Source organism: Phyllobates terribilis, unplaced genomic scaffold, assembly GCF_046119375.1.
Source record: "Phyllobates terribilis strain yellow unplaced genomic scaffold, ASM4611937v1 Scaffold_40__1_contigs__length_11209783, whole genome shotgun sequence".
NCBI lineage: Eukaryota > Metazoa > Chordata > Amphibia > Anura > Dendrobatidae > Phyllobates > Phyllobates terribilis.
The window spans coordinates 5,691,947-5,715,335 of NW_027362800.1; the positions used below are offsets into that span (position 1 = coordinate 5,691,947).

At 46.4% G+C, this 23,389-nt stretch overlaps 15 non-coding genes and 5 pseudogenes across 15 annotated transcripts; all 20 read right to left on the reverse strand.

Annotated features, from left to right (window-relative positions):
• Positions 1-513: 513 nt before the first annotated feature.
• Positions 514-605, reverse strand: LOC141186218 (U2 spliceosomal RNA; annotated as a pseudogene).
• Positions 606-1,726: 1,121 nt separating this feature from the next.
• Positions 1,727-1,917, reverse strand: LOC141188117 (U2 spliceosomal RNA). Its single transcript, XR_012262238.1, has one exon. It is a non-coding gene; the product is annotated as a U2 spliceosomal RNA (small nuclear RNA).
• Positions 1,918-3,038: 1,121 nt separating this feature from the next.
• Positions 3,039-3,232, reverse strand: LOC141185701 (U2 spliceosomal RNA). Its single transcript, XR_012260335.1, has one exon. It is a non-coding gene; the product is annotated as a U2 spliceosomal RNA (small nuclear RNA).
• A 964-nt stretch (positions 3,233-4,196) lies between these two features.
• On the reverse strand, positions 4,197-4,312 carry LOC141186096 (U2 spliceosomal RNA; annotated as a pseudogene).
• Positions 4,313-5,435: 1,123 nt separating this feature from the next.
• Positions 5,436-5,626, reverse strand: LOC141188119 (U2 spliceosomal RNA). The gene has a single exon (XR_012262240.1). It is a non-coding gene; the product is annotated as a U2 spliceosomal RNA (small nuclear RNA).
• A 1,120-nt stretch (positions 5,627-6,746) lies between these two features.
• Positions 6,747-6,928, reverse strand: LOC141185639 (U2 spliceosomal RNA). The gene has a single exon (XR_012260281.1). It is a non-coding gene; the product is annotated as a U2 spliceosomal RNA (small nuclear RNA).
• Positions 6,929-7,452: 524 nt separating this feature from the next.
• Positions 7,453-7,568, reverse strand: LOC141186117 (U2 spliceosomal RNA; annotated as a pseudogene).
• Positions 7,569-8,694: 1,126 nt separating this feature from the next.
• On the reverse strand, positions 8,695-8,885 carry LOC141188120 (U2 spliceosomal RNA). Its single transcript, XR_012262241.1, has one exon. It is a non-coding gene; the product is annotated as a U2 spliceosomal RNA (small nuclear RNA).
• Positions 8,886-10,006: 1,121 nt separating this feature from the next.
• On the reverse strand, positions 10,007-10,188 carry LOC141185737 (U2 spliceosomal RNA). Its single transcript, XR_012260368.1, has one exon. It is a non-coding gene; the product is annotated as a U2 spliceosomal RNA (small nuclear RNA).
• Positions 10,189-10,712: 524 nt separating this feature from the next.
• Positions 10,713-10,828, reverse strand: LOC141186119 (U2 spliceosomal RNA; annotated as a pseudogene).
• A 1,123-nt stretch (positions 10,829-11,951) lies between these two features.
• LOC141191425 (U2 spliceosomal RNA) lies at positions 11,952-12,142 on the reverse strand. Its single transcript, XR_012265419.1, has one exon. It is a non-coding gene; the product is annotated as a U2 spliceosomal RNA (small nuclear RNA).
• A 1,125-nt stretch (positions 12,143-13,267) lies between these two features.
• LOC141188121 (U2 spliceosomal RNA) lies at positions 13,268-13,458 on the reverse strand. Its single transcript, XR_012262242.1, has one exon. It is a non-coding gene; the product is annotated as a U2 spliceosomal RNA (small nuclear RNA).
• Positions 13,459-14,577: 1,119 nt separating this feature from the next.
• Positions 14,578-14,768, reverse strand: LOC141188122 (U2 spliceosomal RNA). The gene has a single exon (XR_012262243.1). It is a non-coding gene; the product is annotated as a U2 spliceosomal RNA (small nuclear RNA).
• Positions 14,769-15,888: 1,120 nt separating this feature from the next.
• LOC141188123 (U2 spliceosomal RNA) lies at positions 15,889-16,079 on the reverse strand. Its single transcript, XR_012262244.1, has one exon. It is a non-coding gene; the product is annotated as a U2 spliceosomal RNA (small nuclear RNA).
• Positions 16,080-17,200: 1,121 nt separating this feature from the next.
• LOC141185385 (U2 spliceosomal RNA) lies at positions 17,201-17,391 on the reverse strand. The gene has a single exon (XR_012260053.1). It is a non-coding gene; the product is annotated as a U2 spliceosomal RNA (small nuclear RNA).
• Positions 17,392-18,514: 1,123 nt separating this feature from the next.
• LOC141184786 (U2 spliceosomal RNA) lies at positions 18,515-18,705 on the reverse strand. The gene has a single exon (XR_012259508.1). It is a non-coding gene; the product is annotated as a U2 spliceosomal RNA (small nuclear RNA).
• Positions 18,706-19,827: 1,122 nt separating this feature from the next.
• Positions 19,828-20,010, reverse strand: LOC141185664 (U2 spliceosomal RNA). Its single transcript, XR_012260303.1, has one exon. It is a non-coding gene; the product is annotated as a U2 spliceosomal RNA (small nuclear RNA).
• Positions 20,011-20,534: 524 nt separating this feature from the next.
• On the reverse strand, positions 20,535-20,650 carry LOC141186120 (U2 spliceosomal RNA; annotated as a pseudogene).
• Positions 20,651-21,776: 1,126 nt separating this feature from the next.
• Positions 21,777-21,967, reverse strand: LOC141185187 (U2 spliceosomal RNA). The gene has a single exon (XR_012259873.1). It is a non-coding gene; the product is annotated as a U2 spliceosomal RNA (small nuclear RNA).
• Positions 21,968-23,091: 1,124 nt separating this feature from the next.
• On the reverse strand, positions 23,092-23,282 carry LOC141185188 (U2 spliceosomal RNA). The gene has a single exon (XR_012259874.1). It is a non-coding gene; the product is annotated as a U2 spliceosomal RNA (small nuclear RNA).
• Positions 23,283-23,389: the final 107 nt, after the last annotated feature.

A 23,389-nucleotide genomic window follows, 5' to 3' on the forward strand; every position in this document is an offset into this window, starting at 1 on the left:
CCAACAACGCTCTCCTCCCGAAAGAGGAGAGCCAGGGGGGTTCAGGGGGGAGCGGAACCTGATGGCCACACACTCCCCCCCTAGACCTGCCAAGAGAGGAACCCGTAAGGGAACCGCATCCTGACAAAATCCTAGTAGGACGTGACACACGTGAATAAGTGGACACACAGTGACAAAGAAATTAAATAAATAGTGAACGTTTCACAGTATAATACTGCCCGGACCTTCGACCGGGAATTGAAAAATTCCCCATCCTAAGGCCAGAAGGCCCGGAATAAGGGTGTGTGCGAAGAAAGAAAATTTGAAGTGCTTGTGCAAATGTGCCATAAACTCAAGTGGGGTTCCCAATCCCAGTGAGTTAAGGCACCCCAGGTCACCACTCCTGGGGCACTTCACACTTCGGGCTTTCGATCTTCCCCGGCCCAATGGCGTCGATCCTGGGGGGCCATGCTTTCCACCAGATGACTATATTTGCCACCTGGCGTACTAACAAGCGCCTAAACCCCAGTGTGCATAATGTATCAATCTACTAGGGCGGCCAACATCCAAAACCGCCTTTTCGAAAGATACTACACTTGATCTTAGCCAAAAGGCCGAGAAGCGATAACCAGAATTGGTTTCCGACTACGGTGCCACCCAAGGATTCTGAAAAGTCCATTTGTGGAGATGGCCACCTGGACTCCCGTTAAGAAGACATGCTGTCAACCTCTAGATCCCTCACATGCCTGCACTTTTCGGCTTGCTGCTGCTGCAATCCACGCGTTTTAGATCTGCATAACTCCACCTCTTTTAGCACAGTACCCTCAACCCCCGGCTGTTCCCACCCGCCTCAACACCGTTGGAAGGGAGGAGAACCAATTAAGGCGGGGGGGGGGGTGGAACGAGCAGCTGTCTACCCTTAGCAGGAGGGTTGCTGATTAATTACCTCTCCTGCTGCTGCTGCTGCTGGCTGTCCAGCAGCAGACTGAAGGTGGCTGCTGCTGTGCGCAGGTATATAAAGGCTCAGAGCCTATTATGACACGCGCAGCCAGCGTTCCATTGCCACATTCCGTCTACTGCAGGCGGGATACCTGGATGGCTGAATGTCACTGAGAAGCTCACAGAGACCGCCATAAGCAACAGTTTAAAAGAATGCCACAGACTAATCAACCAAACTTTTTGGGTTGGTTTCTCTTTTATAGTCTGCAGGCATTAAATGAAAGAAGTCAGTGTTCCAGCAGAGGGAGACAACGTTTCAGAAAAGGCATTGTAGCAAACCAAAAAAGAAATTTTAAGCGCAGCAGAGTAACCAGCTCACATACCTGTTAGCTCAGGTGAGTTTGAAAGGCTGCTGTTGATAACAAGGGCATTTGCTAAATAGATGGTGTGTGTGCAACAATATACTGAAAGGTCAATTATATTGTGCAGCTTATCTCACCACCTGTAGTTATTTAGGTGAAAGCTCCAAAATGCTTGCCTAATATGTCTGTTTATCCAAAAGGAAGTATAGAGGGAGAGCTAGATAGATAGCATTGCATTACATTACATTACATGGCAATGCAATGCACAGTTGCTGAAGTTGAACCAAAATGAGCTTGTCATCTGGCTTCTGCAACTTTTAACATGAAAAATCCAATGAGGAGAAGAAAAGCAAAGCCAAAGAGTCCATCCCAAAATCCGACAAACAAGCAAAATGAACAAAAAGCATTGAATTCAATTCTTTCTGATTTTAGAAACTGCATTAAAGAAGGGGTGCACCGGTCCTGGAGATACTGCAATACCAGGTCAATGCGTGGAGTGGACAGAGCAAGCTCTTTTTCCATCTCCCTGTTCTAAAAATCCATTTAATATATGGTCCCCAGATAGGGGACGTATCAGATATTAAACTGATAAGAACAGATACTACACTTGATCTTAGCCAAAAGGCCGAGAAGCGATAACCAGAATTGGTTTCCGACTACGGTGCCACCCAAGGATTCTGAAAAGTCCATTTGTGGAGATGGCCACCTGGACTCCCGTTAAGAAGACATGCTGTCAACCTCTAGATCCCTCACATGCCTGCACTTTTCGGCTTGCTGCTGCTGCAATCCACGCGTTTTAGATCTGCATAACTCCACCTCTTTTAGCACAGTACCCTCAACCCCCGGCTGTTCCCACCCGCCTCAACACCGTTGGAAGGGAGGAGAACCAATTAAGGCGGGGGGGGGGGTGGAACGAGCAGCTGTCTACCCTTAGCAGGAGGGTTGCTGATTAATTACCTCTCCTGCTGCTGCTGCTGCTGGCTGTCCAGCAGCAGACTGAAGGTGGCTGCTGCTGTGCGCAGGTATATAAAGGCTCAGAGCCTATTATGACACGCGCAGCCAGCGTTCCATTGCCACATTCCGTCTACTGCAGGCGGGATACCTGGATGGCTGAATGTCACTGAGAAGCTCACAGAGACCGCCATAAGCAACAGTTTAAAAGAATGCCACAGACTAATCAACCAAACTTTTTGGGTTGGTTTCTCTTTTATAGTCTGCAGGCATTAAATCAAAGAAGTCAGTGTTCCAGCAGAGGGAGACAACGTTTCAGAAAAGGCATTGTAGCAAACCAAAAAAGAAATTTTAAGCGCAGCAGAGTAACCAGCTCACATACCTGTTAGCTCAGGTGAGTTTAAAAGGCTGCTGTTGATAACAAGGGCATTTGCTAAATAGATGGTGTGTGTGCAACAATATACTGAAAGGTCAATTATATTGTGCAGCTTATCTCACCACCTGTAGTTATTTAGGTGAAAGCTCCAAAATGCTTGCCTAATATGTCTGTTTATCCAAAAGGAAGTATAGAGGGAGAGCTAGATAGATAGCATTGCATTACATTACATTACATGGCAATGCAATGCACAGTTGCTGAAGTTGAACCAAAATGAGCTTGTCATCTGGCTTCTGCAACTTTTAACATGAAAAATCCAATGAGGAGAAGAAAAGCAAAGCCAAAGAGTCCATCCCAAAATCCGACAAACAAGCAAAATGAACAAAAAGCATTGAATTCAATTCTTTCTGATTTTAGAAACTGCATTAAAGAAGGGGTGCACCGGTCCTGGAGATACTGCAATACCAGGTCAATGCGTGGAGTGGACAGAGCAAGCTCTTTTTCCATCTCCCTGTTCTAAAAATCCATTTAATATATGGTCCCCAGATAGGGGACGTATCAGATATTAAACTGATAAGAACAGATTTTTTTGATTGAATATATCTTTTATTAGCACAAAAAATAAGTTAACAGACAGTGTACAGTGCCGCAGCCCAGTACACACAGAATTCTACATCATATTTACATAGCATGAGGATACGACGCTCTAACTAGACACATCACACCCCTATGCTACACAAAACACTCAATCTGAAAGAAAAAGCATGTCAATCAATACAGTACGACGAACCGTGATAAGGGATGGGGATTGGGAAAAAGGGGATGGGGAGGGGAAAATCACAGGCCCGAAGCTTTATTGAAAGACAAGACACATAAGGGGAGAGGGGGAGGAGGGGTTTAGTCCTCATCCTCGTCCTCCGGACCGTCCACGAAGTAATAGTCTCTGAGCAGGCTGTGGATCAGCCTGCGGCAGTCCTGGATGGACATCCTCTCCCTCCTCAAGATGAGCCGGTTCCTGGCGAACTGATAAGAACAGATTTTTGATTGAAGCTGCATCCAAGGCACTGAAAAATGTGACCGAAGTCACACCAAAACAGCGCACGAGGGGAGGATTCATGTGGACCCTTCCCGGAGGAGAGGGTCCCCAATAAACCATCCCCATCCCTCCGAGCCAGAAGGCCACAGCGAGGGTCAGGGATCTCCGATGCTCTCCCTAGCCGAAGCCGGAGAAGAGCCGTTTTCGTGCTCCCAGCTTCCATCTAGGCTGCCACCCTAGTGGAGCTGGAGCCTGTGTTGGTTTCTCAGCCCAAAGCTGACCGGACCTCCGACCGGGTTTATAAAAATTCCCCTTCCTAGCCCGGAGGCCAGGAATAGGGGGGGTTGCTCAGAAAGTATGATTGGCAAAGGTGCGGCGTGCTACGAAGCCAAGTCTCTCTGGGGTTCCCAGTCCCAGTAAGCTTGGACTCCCACCAGGGCGCCTACTCCTGGGGCACATTGCTCCAAAGCCCTCACACTTACCCAGCCTAATGACTTCGATCCTGGAGGGCCATGTTTTCCATCAGATAACTCTATGAGCCACCTGGCGTACTAACAAGTGCACCAAACCAGTGTGTAATATGCATCAATTTACTAGGGCAGCCCAAGGACAAAACTGCCTTTTCAAAAGATACTACACTTGATCTTAGCCAAAAGGCCGAGAAGCGATAACCAGAATTGGTTTCCGACTACGGTGCCACCCAAGGATTCTGAAAAGTCCATTTGTGGAGATGGCCACCTGGACTCCCGTTAAGAAGACATGCTGTCAACCTCTAGATCCCTCACATGCCTGCACTTTTCGGCTTGCTGCTGCTGCAATCCACGCGTTTTAGATCTGCATAACTCCACCTCTTTTAGCACAGTACCCTCAACCCCCGGCTGTTCCCACCCGCCTCAACACCGTTGGAAGGGAGGAGAACCAATTAAGGCGGGGGGGGGGGGGTGGAACGAGCAGCTGTCTACCCTTAGCAGGAGGGTTGCTGATTAATTACCTCTCCTGCTGCTGCTGCTGCTGGCTGTCCAGCAGCAGACTGAAGGTGGCTGCTGCTGTGCGCAGGTATATAAAGGCTCAGAGCCTATTATGACACGCGCAGCCAGCGTTCCATTGCCACATTCCGTCTACTGCAGGCGGGATACCTGGATGGCTGAATGTCACTGAGAAGCTCACAGAGACCGCCATAAGCAACAGTTTAAAAGAATGCCACAGACTAATCAACCAAACTTTTTGGGTTGGTTTCTCTTTTATAGTCTGCAGGCATTAAATGAAAGAAGTCAGTGTTCCAGCAGAGGGAGACAACGTTTCAGAAAAGGCATTGTAGCAAACCAAAAAAGAAATTTTAAGCGCAGCAGAGTAACCAGCTCACATACCTGTTAGCTCAGGTGAGTTTAAAAGGCTGCTGTTGATAACAAGGGCATTTGCTAAATAAATGGTGTGTGTGCAACAATATACTGAAAGGTCAATTATATTGTGCAGCTTATCTCACCACCTGTAGTTATTTAGGTGAAAGCTCCAAAATGCTTGCCTAATATGTCTGTTTATCCAAAAGGAAGTATAGAGGGAGAGCTAGATAGATAGCATTGCATTACATTACATTACATGGCAATGCAATGCACAGTTGCTGAAGTTGAACCAAAATGAGCTTGTCATCTGGCTTCTGCAACTTTTAACATGAAAAATCCAATGAGGAGAAGAAAAGCAAAGCCAAAGAGTCCATCCCAAAATCCGACAAACAAGCAAAATGAACAAAAAGCATTGAATTCAATTCTTTCTGATTTTAGAAACTGCATTAAAGAAGGGGTGCACCGGTCCTGGAGATACTGCAATACCAGGTCAATGCGTGGAGTGGACAGAGCAAGCTCTTTTTCCATCTCCCTGTTCTAAAAATCCATTTAATATATGGTCCCCAGATAGGGGACGTATCAGATATTAAACTGATAAGAACAGATACTACACTTGATCTTAGCCAAAAGGCCGAGAAGCGATAACCAGAATTGGTTTCCGACTACGGTGCCACCCAAGGATTCTGAAAAGTCCATTTGTGGAGATGGCCACCTGGACTCCCGTTAAGAAGACATGCTGTCAACCTCTAGATCCCTCACATGCCTGCACTTTTCGGCTTGCTGCTGCTGCAATCCACGCGTTTTAGATCTGCATAACTCCACCTCTTTTAGCACAGTACCCTCAACCCCCGGCTGTTCCCACCCGCCTCAACACCGTTGGAAGGGAGGAGAACCAATTAAGGCAGGGGGGGGGTGGAACGAGCAGCTGTCTACCCTTAGCAGGAGGGTTGCTGATTAATTACCTCTCCTGCTGCTGCTGCTGCTGGCTGTCCAGCAGCAGACTGAAGGTGGCTGCTGCTGTGCGCAGGTATATAAAGGCTCAGAGCCTATTATGACACGCGCAGCCAGCGTTCCATTGCCACATTCCGTCTACTGCAGGCGGGATACCTGGATGGCTGAATGTCACTGAGAAGCTCACAGAGACCGCCATAAGCAACAGTTTAAAAGAATGCCACAGACTAATCAACCAAACTTTTTGGGTTGGTTTCTCTTTTATAGTCTGCAGGCATTAAATGAAAGAAGTCAGTGTTCCAGCAGAGGGAGACAACGTTTCAGAAAAGGCATTGTAGCAAACCAAAAAAGAAATTTTAAGCGCAGCAGAGTAACCAGCTCACATACCTGTTAGCTCAGGTGAGTTTAAAAGGCTGCTGTTGATAACAAGGGCATTTGCTAAATAGATGGTGTGTGTGCAACAATATACTGAAAGGTCAATTATATTGTGCAGCTTATCTCACCACCTGTAGTTATTTAGGTGAAAGCTCCAAAATGCTTGCCTAATATGTCTGTTTATCCAAAAGGAAGTATAGAGGGAGAGCTAGATAGATAGCATTGCATTACATTACATTACATGGCAATGCAATGCACAGTTGCTGAAGTTGAACCAAAATGAGCTTGTCATCTGGCTTCTGCAACTTTTAACATGAAAAATCCAATGAGGAGAAGAAAAGCAAAGCCAAAGAGTCCATCCCAAAATCCGACAAACAAGCAAAATGAACAAAAAGCATTGAATTCAATTCTTTCTGATTTTAGAAACTGCATTAAAGAAGGGGTGCACCGGTCCTGGAGATACTGCAATACCAGGTCAATGCGTGGAGTGGACAGAGCAAGCTCTTTTTCCATCTCCCTGTTCTAAAAATCCATTTAATATATGGTCCCCAGATAGGGGACGTATCAGATATTAAACTGATAAGAACAGATTTTTTGATTGAAGCTGCATCCAAGGCACTGAAAAATGTGACCGAAGTCACACCAAAACAGCGCACGAGGCGAGGACTCATGTGGACCCTTCCCGGAGGAGAGGGTCCCCAATAAACCATCCCCATCCCTCCGAGCCAGAAGGCCACAGCGAGGGTCAGGGATCTCCGATGCTCTCCCTAGCCGAAGCCGGAGAAGAGCCGTTTTCGTGCTCCCAGCTTCCATCTAGGCTGCCACCCTAGTGGAGCTGGAGCCTGTGTTGGTTTCTCAGCCCAAAGCTGACCGGACCTCCGACCGGGTTTATAAAAATTCCCCTTCCTAGCCCGGAGGCCAGGAATAGGGGGGGTTGCTCAGAAAGTATGATTGGCAAAGGTGCGGCGTGCTACGAAGCCAAGTCTTTCTGGGGTTCCCAGTCCCAGTAAGCTTGGACTCCCACCAGGGCGCCTACTCCTGGGGCACATTGCTCCAAAGCCCTCACACTTACCCAGCCTAGTGACTTCGATCCTGGAGGGCCATGTTTTCCATCAGATAACTCTATGAGCCACCTGGCGTACTAACAAGTGCACCAAACCAGTGTGTAATATGCATCAATTTACTAGGGCAGCCCAAGGACAAAACTGCCTTTTCAAAAGATACTACACTTGATCTTAGCCAAAAGGCCGAGAAGCGATAACCAGAATTGGTTTCCGACTACGGTGCCACCCAAGGATTCTGAAAAGTCCATTTGTGGAGATGGCCACCTGGACTCCCGTTAAGAAGACATGCTGTCAACCTCTAGATCCCTCACATGCCTGCACTTTTCGGCTTGCTGCTGCTGCAATCCACGCGTTTTAGATCTGCATAACTCCACCTCTTTTAGCACAGTACCCTCAACCCCCGGCTGTTCCCACCCGCCTCAACACCGTTGGAAGGGAGGAGAACCAATTAAGGCGGGGGGGGGGGGGGGGTGGAACGAGCAGCTGTCTACCCTTAGCAGGAGGGTTGCTGATTAATTACCTCTCCTGCTGCTGCTGCTGCTGGCTGTCCAGCAGCAGACTGAAGGTGGCTGCTGCTGTGCGCAGGTATATAAAGGCTCAGAGCCTATTATGACACGCGCAGCCAGCGTTCCATTGCCACATTCCGTCTACTGCAGGCGGGATACCTGGATGGCTGAATGTCACTGAGAAGCTCACAGAGACCGCCATAAGCAACAGTTTAAAAGAATGCCACAGACTAATCAACCAAACTTTTTGGGTTGGTTTCTCTTTTATAGTCTGCAGGCATTAAATGAAAGAAGTCAGTGTTCCAGCAGAGGGAGACAACGTTTCAGAAAAGGCATTGTAGCAAACCAAAAAAGAAATTTTAAGCGCAGCAGAGTAACCAGCTCACATACCTGTTAGCTCAGGTGAGTTTAAAAGGCTGCTGTTGATAACAAGGGCATTTGCTAAATAGATGGTGTGTGTGCAACAATATACTGAAAGGTCAATTATATTGTGCAGCTTATCTCACCACCTGTAGTTATTTAGGTGAAAGCTCCAAAATGCTTGCCTAATATGTCTGTTTATCCAAAAGGAAGTATAGAGGGAGAGCTAGATAGATAGCATTGCATTACATTACATTACATGGCAATGCAATGCACAGTTGCTGAAGTTGAACCAAAATGAGCTTGTCATCTGGCTTCTGCAACTTTTAACATGAAAAATCCAATGAGGAGAAGAAAAGCAAAGCCAAAGAGTCCATCCCAAAATCCGACAAACAAGCAAAATGAACAAAAAGCATTGAATTCAATTCTTTCTGATTTTAGAAACTGCATTAAAGAAGGGGTGCACCGGTCCTGGAGATACTGCAATACCAGGTCAATGCGTGGAGTGGACAGAGCAAGCTCTTTTTCCATCTCCCTGTTCTAAAAATCCATTTAATATATGGTCCCCAGATAGGGGACGTATCAGATATTAAACTGATAAGAACAGATACTACACTTGATCTTAGCCAAAAGGCCGAGAAGCGATAACCAGAATTGGTTTCCGACTACGGTGCCACCCAAGGATTCTGAAAAGTCCATTTGTGGAGATGGCCACCTGGACTCCCGTTAAGAAGACATGCTGTCAACCTCTAGATCCCTCACATGCCTGCACTTTTCGGCTTGCTGCTGCTGCAATCCACGCGTTTTAGATCTGCATAACTCCACCTCTTTTAGCACAGTACCCTCAACCCCCGGCTGTTCCCACCCGCCTCAACACCGTTGGAAGGGAGGAGAACCAATTAAGGCAGGGGGGGGGGTGGAACGAGCAGCTGTCTACCCTTAGCAGGAGGGTTGCTGATTAATTACCTCTCCTGCTGCTGCTGCTGCTGGCTGTCCAGCAGCAGACTGAAGGTGGCTGCTGCTGTGCGCAGGTATATAAAGGCTCAGAGCCTATTATGACACGCGCAGCCAGCGTTCCATTGCCACATTCCGTCTACTGCAGGCGGGATACCTGGATGGCTGAATGTCACTGAGAAGCTCACAGAGACCGCCATAAGCAACAGTTTAAAAGAATGCCACAGACTAATCAACCAAACTTTTTGGGTTGGTTTCTCTTTTATAGTCTGCAGGCATTAAATGAAAGAAGTCAGTGTTCCAGCAGAGGGAGACAACGTTTCAGAAAAGGCATTGTAGCAAACCAAAAAAGAAATTTTAAGCGCAGCAGAGTAACCAGCTCACATACCTGTTAGCTCAGGTGAGTTTAAAAGGCTGCTGTTGATAACAAGGGCATTTGCTAAATAGATGGTGTGTGTGCAACAATATACTGAAAGGTCAATTATATTGTGCAGCTTATCTCACCACCTGTAGTTATTTAGGTGAAAGCTCCAAAATGCTTGCCTAATATGTCTGTTTATCCAAAAGGAAGTATAGAGGGAGAGCTAGATAGATAGCATTGCATTACATTACATTACATGGCAATGCAATGCACAGTTGCTGAAGTTGAACCAAAATGAGCTTGTCATCTGGCTTCTGCAACTTTTAACATGAAAAATCCAATGAGGAGAAGAAAAGCAAAGCCAAAGAGTCCATCCCAAAATCCGACAAACAAGCAAAATGAACAAAAAGCATTGAATTCAATTCTTTCTGATTTTAGAAACTGCATTAAAGAAGGGGTGCACCGGTCCTGGAGATACTGCAATACCAGGTTAATGCGTGGAGTGGACAGAGCAAGCTCTTTTTCCATCTCCCTGTTCTAAAAATCCATTTAAGATATGGTCCCCAGATAGGGGACGTATCAGATATTAAACTGATAAGAACAGATTTTTTGATTGAAGCTGCATCCAAGGCACTGAAAAATGTGACCGAAGTCACACCAAAACAGCGCACGAGGCGAGGATTCATGTGGACCCTTCCCGGAGGAGAGGGTCCCCAATAAACCATCCCCATCCCTCCGAGCCAGAAGGCCACAGCGAGGGTCAGGGATCTCCGATGCTCTCCCTAGCCGAAGCCGGAGAAGAGCCGTTTTCGTGCTCCCAGCTTCCATCTAGGCTGCCACCCTAGTGGAGCTGGAGCCTGTGTTGGTTTCTCAGCCCAAAGCTGACCGGACCTCCGACCGGGTTTATAAAAATTCCCCTTCCTAGCCCGGAGGCCAGGAATAGGGGGGGTTGCTCAGAAAGTATGATTGGCAAAGGTGCGGCGTGCTACGAAGCCAAGTCTTTCTGGGGTTCCCAGTCCCAGTAAGCTTGGACTCCCACCAGGGCGCCTACTCCTGGGGCACATTGCTCCAAAGCCCTCACACTTACCCAGCCTAGTGACTTCGATCCTGGAGGGCCATGTTTTCCATCAGATAACTCTATGAGCCACCTGGCGTACTAACAAGTGCACCAAACCAGTGTGTAATATGCATCAATTTACTAGGGCAGCCCAAGGACAAAACTGCCTTTTCAAAAGATACTACACTTGATCTTAGCCAAAAGGCCGAGAAGCGATAACCAGAATTGGTTTCCGACTACGGTGCCACCCAAGGATTCTGAAAAGTCCATTTTTGGAGATGGCCACCTGGACTCCCGTTAAGAAGACATGCTGTCAACCTCTAGATCCCTCACATGCCTGCACTTTTCGGCTTGCTGCTGCTGCAATCCACGCGTTTTAGATCTGCATAACTCCACCTCTTTTAGCACAGTACCCTCAACCCCCGGCTGTTCCCACCCGCCTCAACACCGTTGGAAGGGAGGAGAACCAATTAAGGCGGGGGGGGGGGGGTGGAACGAGCAGCTGTCTACCCTTAGCAGGAGGGTTGCTGATTAATTACCTCTCCTGCTGCTGCTGCTGCTGGCTGTCCAGCAGCAGACTGAAGGTTGCTGCTGCTGTGCGAAGGTATATAAAGGCTCAGAGCCTATTATGACACGCGCAGCCAGCGTTCCATTGCCACATTCCGTCTACTGCAGGCGGGATACCTGGATGGCTGAATGTCACTGAGAAGCTCACAGAGACCGCCATAAGCAACAGTTTAAAAGAATGCCACAGACTAATCAACCAAACTTTTTGGGTTGGTTTCTCTTTTATAGTCTGCAGGCATTAAATGAAAGAAGTCAGTGTTCCAGCAGAGGGAGACAACGTTTCAGAAAAGGCATTGTAGCAAACCAAAAAAGAAATTTTAAGCGCAGCAGAGTAACCAGCTCACATACCTGTTAGCTCAGGTGAGTTTAAAAGGCTGCTGTTGATAACAAGGGCATTTGCTAAATAGATGGTGTGTGTGCAACAATATACTGAAAGGTCAATTATATTGTGCAGCTTATCTCACCACCTGTAGTTATTTAGGTGAAAGCTCCAAAATGCTTGCCTAATATGTCTGTTTATCCAAAAGGAAGTATAGAGGGAGAGCTAGATAGATACCATTGCATTACATTACATTACATGGCAATGCAATGCACAGTTGCTGAAGTTGAACCAAAATGAGCTTGTCATCTGGCTTCTGCAACTTTTAACATGAAAAATCCAATGAGGAGAAGAAAAGCAAAGCCAAAGAGTCCATCCCAAAATCCGACAAACAAGCAAAATGAACAAAAAGCATTGAATTCAATTCTTTCTGATTTTAGAAACTGCATTAAAGAAGGGGTGCACCGGTCCTGGAGATACTGCAATACCAGGTCAATGCGTGGAGTGGACAGAGCAAGCTCTTTTTCCATCTCCCTGTTCTAAAAATCCATTTAATATATGGTCCCCATTTAGGGGACGTATCAGATATTAAACTGATAAGAACAGATACTACACTTGATCTTAGCCAAAAGGCCGAGAAGCGATAACCAGAATTGGTTTCCGACTACGGTGCCACCCAAGAATTCTGAAAAGTCCATTTGTGGAGATGGCCACCTGGACTCCCGTTAAGAAGACATGCTGTCAACCTCTAGATCCCTCACATGCCTGCACTTTTCGGCTTGCTGCTGCTGCAATCCACGCGTTTTAGATCTGCATAACTCCACCTCTTTTAGCACAGTACCCTCAACCCCCGGCTGTTCCCACCCGCCTCAACACCGTTGGAAGGGAGGAGAACCAATTAAGGCGGGGGGGGGGGGGGGTGGAACGAGCAGCTGTCTACCCTTAGCAGGAGGGTTGCTGATTAATTACCTCTCCTGCTGCTGCTGCTGCTGGCTGTCCAGCAGCAGACTGAAGGTGGCTGCTGCTGTGCGCAGGTATATAAAAGCTCAGAGCCTATTATGACACGCGCAGCCAGCGTTCCATTGCCACATTCCGTCTACTGCAGGCGGGATACCTGGATGGCTGAATGTCACTGAGAAGCTCACAGAGACCGCCATAAGCAACAGTTTAAAAGAATGCCACAGACTAATCAACCAAACTTTTTGGGTTGGTTTCTCTTTTATAGTCTGCAGGCATTAAATGAAAGAAGTCAGTGTTCCAGCAGAGGGAGACAACGTTTCAGAAAAGGCATTGTAGCAAACCAAAAAAGAAATTTTAAGCGCAGCAGAGTAACCAGCTCACATACCTGTTAGCTCAGGTGAGTTTAAAAGGCTGCTGTTGATAACAAGGGCATTTGCTAAATAGATGGTGTGTGTGCAACAATATACTGAAAGGTCAATTATATTGTGCAGCTTATCTCACCACCTGTAGTTATTTAGGTGAAAGCTCCAAAATGCTTGCCTAATATGTCTGTTTATCCAAAAGGAAGTATAGAGGGAGAGCTAGATAGATAGCATTGCATTACATTACATTACATGGCAATGCAATGCACAGTTGCTGAAGTTGAACCAAAATGAGCTTGTCATCTGGCTTCTGCAACTTTTAACATGAAAAATGCAATGAGGAGAAGAAAAGCAAAGCCAAAGAGTCCATCCCAAAATCCGACAAACAAGCAAAATGAACAAAAAGCATTGAATTCAATTCTTTCTGATTTTAGAAACTGCATTAAAGAAGGGGTGCACCGGTCCTGGAGATACTGCAATACCAGGTCAATGCGTGGAGTGGACAGAGCAAGCTCTTTTTCCATCTCCCTGTTCTAAAAATCCATTTAATATATGGTCCCCAGATAGGGGACGTATCAGATATTAAACTGATAAGAACAGATACTACACTTGATCTTAGCCAAAAGGCCGAGAAGCGATAACCAGAATTGGTTTCCGACTACGGTGCCACCCAAGGATTCTGAAAAGTCCATTTGTGGAGATGGCCACCTGGACTCCCGTTAAGAAGACATGCTGTCAACCTCTAGATCCCTCACATGCCTGCACTTTTCGGCTTGCTGCTGCTGCAATCCACGCGTTTTAGATCTGCATAACTCCACCTCTTTTAGCACAGTACCCTCAACCCCCGGCTGTTCCCACCCGCCTCAACACGGTTGGAAGGGAGGAGAACCAATTAAGGCGGGGGGGGGTGGAACGAGCAGCTGTCTACCCTTAGCAGGAGGGTTGCTGATTAATTACCTCTCCTGCTGCTGCTGCTGCTGGCTGTCCAGCAGCAGACTGAAGGTGGCTGCTGCTGTGCGCAGGTATATAAAGGCTCAGAGCCTATTATGACAAGCGCAGCCAGCGTTCCATTGCCACATTCCGTCTACTGCAGGCGGGATACCTGGATGGCTGAATGTCACTGAGAAGCTCACAGAGACCGCCATAAGCAACAGTTTAAAAGAATGCCACAGACTAATCAACCAAACTTTTTGGGTTGGTTTCTCTTTTATAGTCTGCAGGCATTAAATGAAAGAAGTCAGTGTTCCAGCAGAGGGAGACAACGTTTCAGAAAAGGCATTGTAGCAAACCAAAAAAGAAATTTTAAGCGCAGCAGAGTAACCAGCTCACATACCTGTTAGCTCAGGTGAGTTTAAAAGGCTGCTGTTGATAACAAGGGCATTTGCTAAATAGATGGTGTGTGTGCAACAATATACTGAAAGGTCAATTATATTGTGCAGCTTATCTCACCACCTGTAGTTATTTAGGTGAAAGCTCCAAAATGCTTGCCTAATATGTCTGTTTATCCAAAAGGAAGTATAGAGGGAGAGCTAGATAGATAGCATTGCATTACATTAAATTACATGGCAATGCAATGCACAGTTGCTGAAGTTGAACCAAAATGAGCTTGTCATCTGGCTTCTGCAACTTTTAACATGAAAAATCCAATGAGGAGAAGAAAAGCAAAGCCAAAGAGTCCATCCCAAAATCCGACAAACAAGCAAAATGAACAAAAAGCATTGAATTCAATTCTTTCTGATTTTAGAAACTGCATTAAAGAAGGGGTGCACCGGTCCTGGAGATACTGCAATACCAGGTCAATGCGTGGAGTGGACAGAGCAAGCTCTTTTTCCATCTCCCTGTTCTAAAAATCCATTTAATATATGGTCCCCAGATAGGGGACGTATCAGATATTAAACTGATAAGAACAGATACTACACTTGATCTTAGCCAAAAGGCCGAGAAGCGATAACCAGAATTGGTTTCCGACTACGGTGCCACCCAAGGATTCTGAAAAGTCCATTTGTGGAGATGGCCACCTGGACTCCCGTTAAGAAGACATGCTGTCAACCTCTAGATCCCTCACATGCCTGCACTTTTCGGCTTGCTGCTGCTGCAATCCACGCGTTTTAGATCTGCATAACTCCACCTCTTTTAGCACAGTACCCTCAACCCCCGGCTGTTCCCACCCGCCTCAACACCGTTGGAAGGGAGGAGAACCAATTAAGGCGGGGGGGGGGTGGAACGAGCAGCTGTCTACCCTTAGCAGGAGGGTTGCTGATTAATTACCTCTCCTGCTGCTGCTGCTGCTGGCTGTCCAGCAGCAGACTGAAGGTGGCTGCTGCTGTGCGCAGGTATATAAAGGCTCAGAGCCTATTATGACACGCGCAGCCAGCGTTCCATTGCCACATTCCGTCTACTGCAGGCGGGATACCTGGATGGCTGAATGTCACTGAGAAGCTCACAGAGACCGCCATAAGCAACAGTTTAAAAGAATGCCACAGACTAATCAACCAAACTTTTTGGGTTGGTTTCTCTTTTATAGTCTGCAGGCATTAAATGAAAGAAGTCAGTGTTCCAGCAGAGGGAGACAACGTTTCAGAAAAGGCATTGTAGCAAACCAAAAAAGAAATTTTAAGCGCAGCAGAGTAACCAGCTCACATACCTGTTAGCTCAGGTGAGTTTAAAAGGCTGCTGTTGATAACAAGGGCATTTGCTAAATAGATGGTGTGTGTGCAACAATATACTGAAAGGTCAATTATATTGTGCAGCTTATCTCACCACCTGTAGTTATTTAGGTGAAAGCTCCAAAATGCTTGCCTAATATGTCTGTTTATCCAAAAGGAAGTATAGAGGGAGAGCTAGATAGATAGCATTGCATTACATTACATTACATGGCAATGCAATGCACAGTTGCTGAAGTTGAACCAAAATGAGCTTGTCATCTGGCTTCTGCAACTTTTAACATGAAAAATCCAATGAGGAGAAGAAAAGCAAAGCCAAAGAGTCCATCCCAAAATCCGACAAACAAGCAAAATGAACAAAAAGCATTGAATTCAATTCTTTCTGATTTTAGAAACTGCATTAAAGAAGGGGTGCACCGGTCCTGGAGATACTGCAATACCAGGTCAATGCGTGGAGTGGACAGAGCAAGCTCTTTTTCCATCTCCCTGTTCTAAAAATCCATTTAATATATGGTCCCCAGATAGGGGACGTATCAGATATTAAACTGATAAGAACAGATACTACACTTGATCTTAGCCAAAAGGCCGAGAAGCGATAACCAGAATTGGTTTCCGACTACGGTGCCACCCAAGGATTCTGAAAAGTCCATTTGTGGAGATGGCCACCTGGACTCCCGTTAAGAAGACATGCTGTCAACCTCTAGATCCCTCACATGCCTGCACTTTTCGGCTTGCTGCTGCTGCAATCCACGCGTTTTAGATCTGCATAACTCCACCTCTTTTAGCACAGTACCCTCAACCCCCGGCTGTTCCCACCCGCCTCAACACCGTTGGAAGGGAGGAGAACCAATTAAGGCGGGGGGGGGGGTGGAACGAGCAGCTGTCTACCCTTAGCAGGAGGGTTGCTGATTAATTACCTCTCCTGCTGCTGCTGCTGCTGGCTGTCCAGCAGCAGACTGAAGGTGGCTGCTGCTGTGCGCAGGTATATAAAGGCTCAGAGCCTATTATGACACGCGCAGCCAGCGTTCCATTGCCACATTCCGTCTACTGCAGGCGGGATACCTGGATGGCTGAATGTCACTGAGAAGCTCACAGAGACCGCCATAAGCAACAGTTTAAAAGAATGCCACAGACTAATCAACCAAACTTTTTGGGTTGGTTTCTCTTTTATAGTCTGCAGGCATTAAATGAAAGAAGTCAGTGTTCCAGCAGAGGGAGACAACGTTTCAGAAAAGGCATTGTAGCAAACCAAAAAAGAAATTTTAAGCGCAGCAGAGTAACCAGCTCACATACCTGTTAGCTCAGGTGAGTTTAAAAGGCTGCTGTTGATAACAAGGGCATTTGCTAAATAGATGGTGTGTGTGCAACAATATACTGAAAGGTCAATTATATTGTGCAGCTTATCTCACCACCTGTAGTTATTTAGGTGAAAGCTCCAAAATGCTTGCCTAATATGTCTGTTTATCCAAAAGGAAGTATAGAGGGAGAGCTAGATAGATAGCATTGCATTACATTACATTACATGGCAATGCAATGCACAGTTGCTGAAGTTGAACCAAAATGAGCTTGTCATCTGGCTTCTGCAACTTTTAACATGAAAAATCCAATGAGGAGAAGAAAAGCAAAGCCAAAGAGTCCATCCCAAAATCCGACAAACAAGCAAAATGAACAAAAAGCATTGAATTCAATTCTTTCTGATTTTAGAAACTGCATTAAAGAAGGGGTGCACCGGTCCTGGAGATACTGCAATACCAGGTCAATGCGTGGAGTGGACAGAGCAAGCTCTTTTTCCATCTCCCTGTTCTAAAAATCCATTTAATATATGGTCCCCAGATAGGGGACGTATCAGATATTAAACTTATAAGAACAGATACTACACTTGATCTTAGCCAAAAGGCCGAGAAGCGATAACCAGAATTGGTTTCCGACTACGGTGCCACCCAAGGATTCTGAAAAGTCCATTTGTGGAGATGGCCACCTGGACTCCCGTTAAGAAGACATGCTGTCAACCTCTAGATCCCTCACATGCCTGCACTTTTCGGCTTGCTGCTGCTGCAATCCACGCGTTTTAGATCTGCATAACTCCACCTCTTTTAGCACAGTACCCTCAACCCCCGGCTGTTCCCACCCGCCTCAACACCGTTGGAAGGGAGGAGAACCAATTAAGGCGGGGGGGGGGGGGTGGAACGAGCAGCTGTCTACCCTTAGCAGGAGGGTTGCTGATTAATTACCTCTCCTGCTGCTGCTGCTGCTGGCTGTCCAGCAGCAGACTGAAGGTGGCTGCTGCTGTGCGCAGGTATATAAAGGCTCAGAGCCTATTATGACACGCGCAGCCAGCGTTCCATTGCCACATTCCGTCTACTGCAGGCGGGATACCTGGATGGCTGAATGTCACTGAGAAGCTCACAGAGACCGCCATAAGCAACAGTTTAAAAGAATGCCACAGACTAATCAACCAAACTTTTTGGGTTGGTTTCTCTTTTATAGTCTGCAGGCATTAAATGAAAGAAGTCAGTGTTCCAGCAGAGGGAGACAACGTTTCAGAAAAGGCATTGTAGCAAACCAAAAAAGAAATTTTAAGCGCAGCAGAGTAACCAGCTCACATACCTGTTAGCTCAGGTGAGTTTAAAAGGCTGCTGTTGATAACAAGGGCATTTGCTAAATAGATGGTGTGTGTGCAACAATATACTGAAAGGTCAATTATATTGTGCAGCTTATCTCACCACCTGTAGTTATTTAGGTGAAAGCTCCAAAATGCTTGCCTAATATGTCTGTTTATCCAAAAGGAAGTATAGAGGGAGAGCTAGATAGATAGCATTGCATTACATTACATTACATGGCAATGCAATGCACAGTTGCTGAAGTTGAACCAAAATGAGCTTGTCATCTGGCTTCTGCAACTTTTAACATGAAAAATCCAATGAGGAGAAGAAAAGCAAAGCCAAAGAGTCCATCCCAAAATCCGACAAACAAGCAAAATGAACAAAAAGCATTGAATTCAATTCTTTCTGATTTTAGAAACTGCATTAAAGAAGGGGTGCACCGGTCCTGGAGATACTGCAATACCAGGTCAATGCGTGGAGTGGACAGAGCAAGCTCTTTTTCCATCTCCCTGTTCTAAAAATCCATTTAATATATGGTCCCCAGATAGGGGACGTATCAGATATTAAACTGATAAGAACAGATACTACACTTGATCTTAGCCAAAAGGCCGAGAACCGATAACCAGAATTGGTTTCCGACTACGGTGCCACCCAAGGATTCTGAAAAGTCCATTTGTGGAGATGGCCACCTGGACTCCCGTTAAGAAGACATGCTGTCAACCTCTAGATCCCTCACATGCCTGCACTTTTCGGCTTGCTGCTGCTGCAATCCATGCGTTTTAGATCTGCATAACTCCACCTCTTTTAGCACAGTACCCTCAACCCCCGGCTGTTCCCACCCGCCTCAACACCGTTGGAAGGGAGGAGAACCAATTAAGGCGGGGGGGGGGGGTGGAACGAGCAGCTGTCTACCCTTAGCAGGAGGGTTGCTGATTAATTACCTCTCCTGCTGCTGCTGCTGCTGGCTGTCCAGCAGCAGACTGAAGGTGGCTGCTGCTGTGCGCAGGTATATAAAGGCTCAGAGCCTATTATGACACGCGCAGCCAGCGTTCCATTGCCACATTCCGTCTACTGCAGGCGGGATACCTGGATGGCTGAATGTCACTGAGAAGCTCACAGAGACCGCCATAAGCAACAGTTTAAAAGAATGCCACAGACTAATCAACCAAACTTTTTGGGTTGGTTTCTCTTTTATAGTCTGCAGGCATTAAATGAAAGAAGTCAGTGTTCCAGCAGAGGGAGACAACGTTTCAGAAAAGGCATTGTAGCAAACCAAAAAAGAAATTTTAAGCGCAGCAGAGTAACCAGCTCACATACCTGTTAGCTCAGGTGAGTTTAAAAGGCTGCTGTTGATAACAAGGGCATTTGCTAAATAGATGGTGTGTGTGCAACAATATACTGAAAGGTCAATTATATTGTGCAGCTTATCTCACCACCTGTAGTTATTTAGGTGAAAGCTCCAAAATGCTTGCCTAATATGTCTGTTTATCCAAAAGGAAGTATAGAGGGAGAGCTAGATAGATAGCATTGCATTACATTACATTACATGGCAATGCAATGCACAGTTGCTGAAGTTGAACCAAAATGAGCTTGTCATCTGGCTTCTGCAACTTTTAACATGAAAAATCCAATGAGGAGAAGAAAAGCAAAGCCAAAGAGTCCATCCCAAAATCCGACAAACAAGCAAAATGAACAAAAAGCATTGAATTCAATTCTTTCTGATTTTAGAAACTGCATTAAAGAAGGGGTGCACCGGTCCTGGAGATACTGCAATACCAGGTCAATGCGTGGAGTGGACAGAGCAAGCTCTTTTTCCATCTCCCTGTTCTAAAAATCCATTTAATATATGGTCCCCAGATAGGGGACGTATCAGATATTAAACTGATAAGAACAGATTTTTTTGATTGAAGCTGCATCCAAGGCACTGAAAAATGTGACCGAAGTCACACCAAAACAGCGCACGAGGCGAGGATTCATGTGGACCCTTCCCGGAGGAGAGGGTCCCCAATAAACCATCCCCATCCCTCCGAGCCAGAAGGCCACAGCGAGGGTCAGGGATCTCCGATGCTCTCCCTAGCCGAAGCCGGAGAAGAGCCGTTTTCGTGCTCCCAGCTTCCATCTAGGCTGCCACCCTAGTGGAGCTGGAGCCTGTGTTGGTTTCTCAGCCCAAAGCTGACCGGACCTCCGACCGGGTTTATAAAAATTCCCCTTCCTAGCCAAGAGGCCAGGAATAGGGGGGGTTGCTCAGAAAGTATGATTGGCAAAGGTGCGGCGTGCTACGAAGCCAAATCTTTCTGGGGTTCCCAGTCCCAGTAAGCTTGGACTCCCACCAGGGCGCCTACTCCTGGGGCACATTGCTCCAAAGCCCTCACACTTACCCAGCCTAGTGACTTCGATCCTGGAGGGCCATGTTTTCCATCAGATAACTCTATGAGCCACCTGGCGTACTAACAAGTGCACCAAACCAGTGTGTAATATGCATCAATTTACTAGGGCAGCCCAAGGACAAAACTGCCTTTTCAAAAGATACTACACTTGATCTTAGCCAAAAGGCCGAGAAGCGATAACCAGAATTGGTTTCCGACTACGGTGCCACCCAAGGATTCTGAAAAGTCCATTTGTGGAGATGGCCACCTGGACTCCCGTTAAGAAGACATGCTGTCAACCTCTAGATCCCTCACATGCCTGCACTTTTCGGCTTGCTGCTGCTGCAATCCACGCGTTTTAGATCTGCATAACTCCACCTCTTTTAGCACAGTACCCTCAACCCCCGGCTGTTCCCACCCGCCTCAACACCGTTGGAAGGGAGGAGAACCAATTAAGGCGGGGGGGGGGGGGGGGTGGAACGAGCAGCTGTCTACCCTTAGCAGGAGGGTTGCTGATTAATTACCTCTCCTGCTGCTGCTGCTGCTGGCTGTCCAGCAGCAGACTGAAGGTGGCTGCTGCTGTGCGCAGGTATATAAAGGCTCAGAGCCTATTATGACACGCGCAGCCAGCGTTCCATTGCCACATTCCGTCTACTGCAGGCGGGATACCTGGATGGCTGAATGTCACTGAGAAGCTCACAGAGACCGCCATAAGCAACAGTTTAAAAGAATGCCACAGACTAATCAACCAAACTTTTTGGGTTGGTTTCTCTTTTATAGTCTGCAGGCATTAAATGAAAGAAGTCAGTGTTCCAGCAGAGGGAGACAACGTTTCAGAAAAGGCATTGTAGCAAACCAAAAAAGAAATTTTAAGCGCAGCAGAGTAACCAGCTCACATACCTGTTAGCTCAGGTGAGTTTAAAAGGCTGCTGTTGATAACAAGGGCATTTGCTAAATAGATGGTGTGTGTGCAACAATATACTGAAAGGTCAATTATATTGTGCAGCTTATCTCACCACCTGTAGTTATTTAGGTGAAAGCTCCAAAATGCTTGCCTAATATGTCTGTTTATCCAAAAGGAAGTATAGAGGGAGAGCTAGATAGATAGCATTGCATTACATTACATTACATGGCAATGCAATGCACAGTTGCTGAAGTTGAACCAAAATGAGCTTGTCATCTGGCTTCTGCAACTTTTAACATGAAAAATCCAATGAGGAGAAGAAAAGCAAAGCCAAAGAGTCCATCCCAAAATCCGACAAACAAGCAAAATGAACAAAAAGCATTGAATTCAATTCTTTCTGATTTTAGAAACTGCATTAAAGAAGGGGTGCACCGGTCCTGGAGATACTGCAATACCAGGTCAATGCGTGGAGTGGACAGAGCAAGCTCTTTTTCCATCTCCCTGTTCTAAAAATCCATTTAATATATGGTCCCCAGATAGGGGACGAATCAGATATTAAACTGATAAGAACAGATACTACACTTGATCTTAGCCAAAAGGCCGAGAAGCGATAACCAGAATTGGTTTCCGACTACGGTGCCACCCAAGGATTCTGAAAAGTCCATTTGTGGAGATGGCCACCTGGACTCCCGTTAAGAAGACATGCTGTCAACCTCTAGATCCCTCACATGCCTGCACTTTTCGGCTTGCTGCTGCTGCAATCCACGCGTTTTAGATCTGCATAACTCCACCTCTTTTAGCACAGTACCCTCAACCCCCGGCTGTTCCCACCCGCCTCAACACCGTTGGAAGGGAGGAGAACCAATTAAGGCGGGGGGGGGGGGGGTGGAACGAGCAGCTGTCTACCCTTAGCAGGAGGGTTGCTGATTAATTACCTCTCCTGCTGCTGCTGCTGCTGGCTGTCCAGCAGCAGACTGAAGGTGGCTGCTGCTGTGCGCAGGTATATAAAGGCTCAGAGCCTATTATGACACGCGCAGCCAGCGTTCCATTGCCACATTCCGTCTACTGCAGGCGGGATACCTGGATGGCTGAATGTCACTGAGAAGCTCACAGAGACCGCCATAAGCAACAGTTTAAAAGAATGCCACAGACTAATCAACCAAACTTTTTGGGTTGGTTTCTCTTTTATAGTCTGCAGGCATTAAATGAAAGAAGTCAGTGTTCCAGCAGGGGGAGACAACGTTTCAGAAAAGGCATTGTAGCAAACCAAAAAAGAAATTTTAAGCGCAGCAGAGTAACCAGCTCACATACCTGTTAGCTCAGGTGAGTTTAAAAGGCTGCTGTTGATAACAAGGGCATTTGCTAAATAGATGGTGTGTGTGCAACAATATACTGAAAGGTCAATTATATTGTGCAGCTTATCTCACCACCTGTAGTTATTTAGGTGAAAGCTCCAAAATGCTTGCCTAATATGTCTGTTTATCCAAAAGGAAGTATAGAGGGAGAGCTAGATAGATAGCATTGCATTACATTACATTACATGGCAATGCAATGCACAGTTGCTGAAGTTGAACCAAAATGAGCTTGTCATCTGGCTTCTGCAACTTTTAACATGAAAAATCCAATGAGGAGAAGAAAAGCAAAGCCAAAGAGTCCATCCCAAAATCCGACAAACAAGCAAAATGAACAAAAAGCATTGAATTCAATTCTTTCTGATTTTAGAAACTGCATTAAAGAAGGGGTGCACCGGTCCTGGAGATACTGCAATACCAGGTCAATGCGTGGAGTGGACAGAGCAAGCTCTTTTTCCATCTCCCTGTTCTAAAAATCCATTTAATATATGGTCCCCAGATAGGGGACGAATCAGATATTAAACTGATAAGAACAGATACTACACTTGATCTTAGCCAAAAGGCCGAGAAGCGATAACCAGAATTGGTTTCCGACTACGGTGCCACCCAAGGATTCTGAAAAGTCCATTTGTGGAGATGGCCACCTGGACTCCCGTTAAGAAGACATGCTGTCAACCTCTAG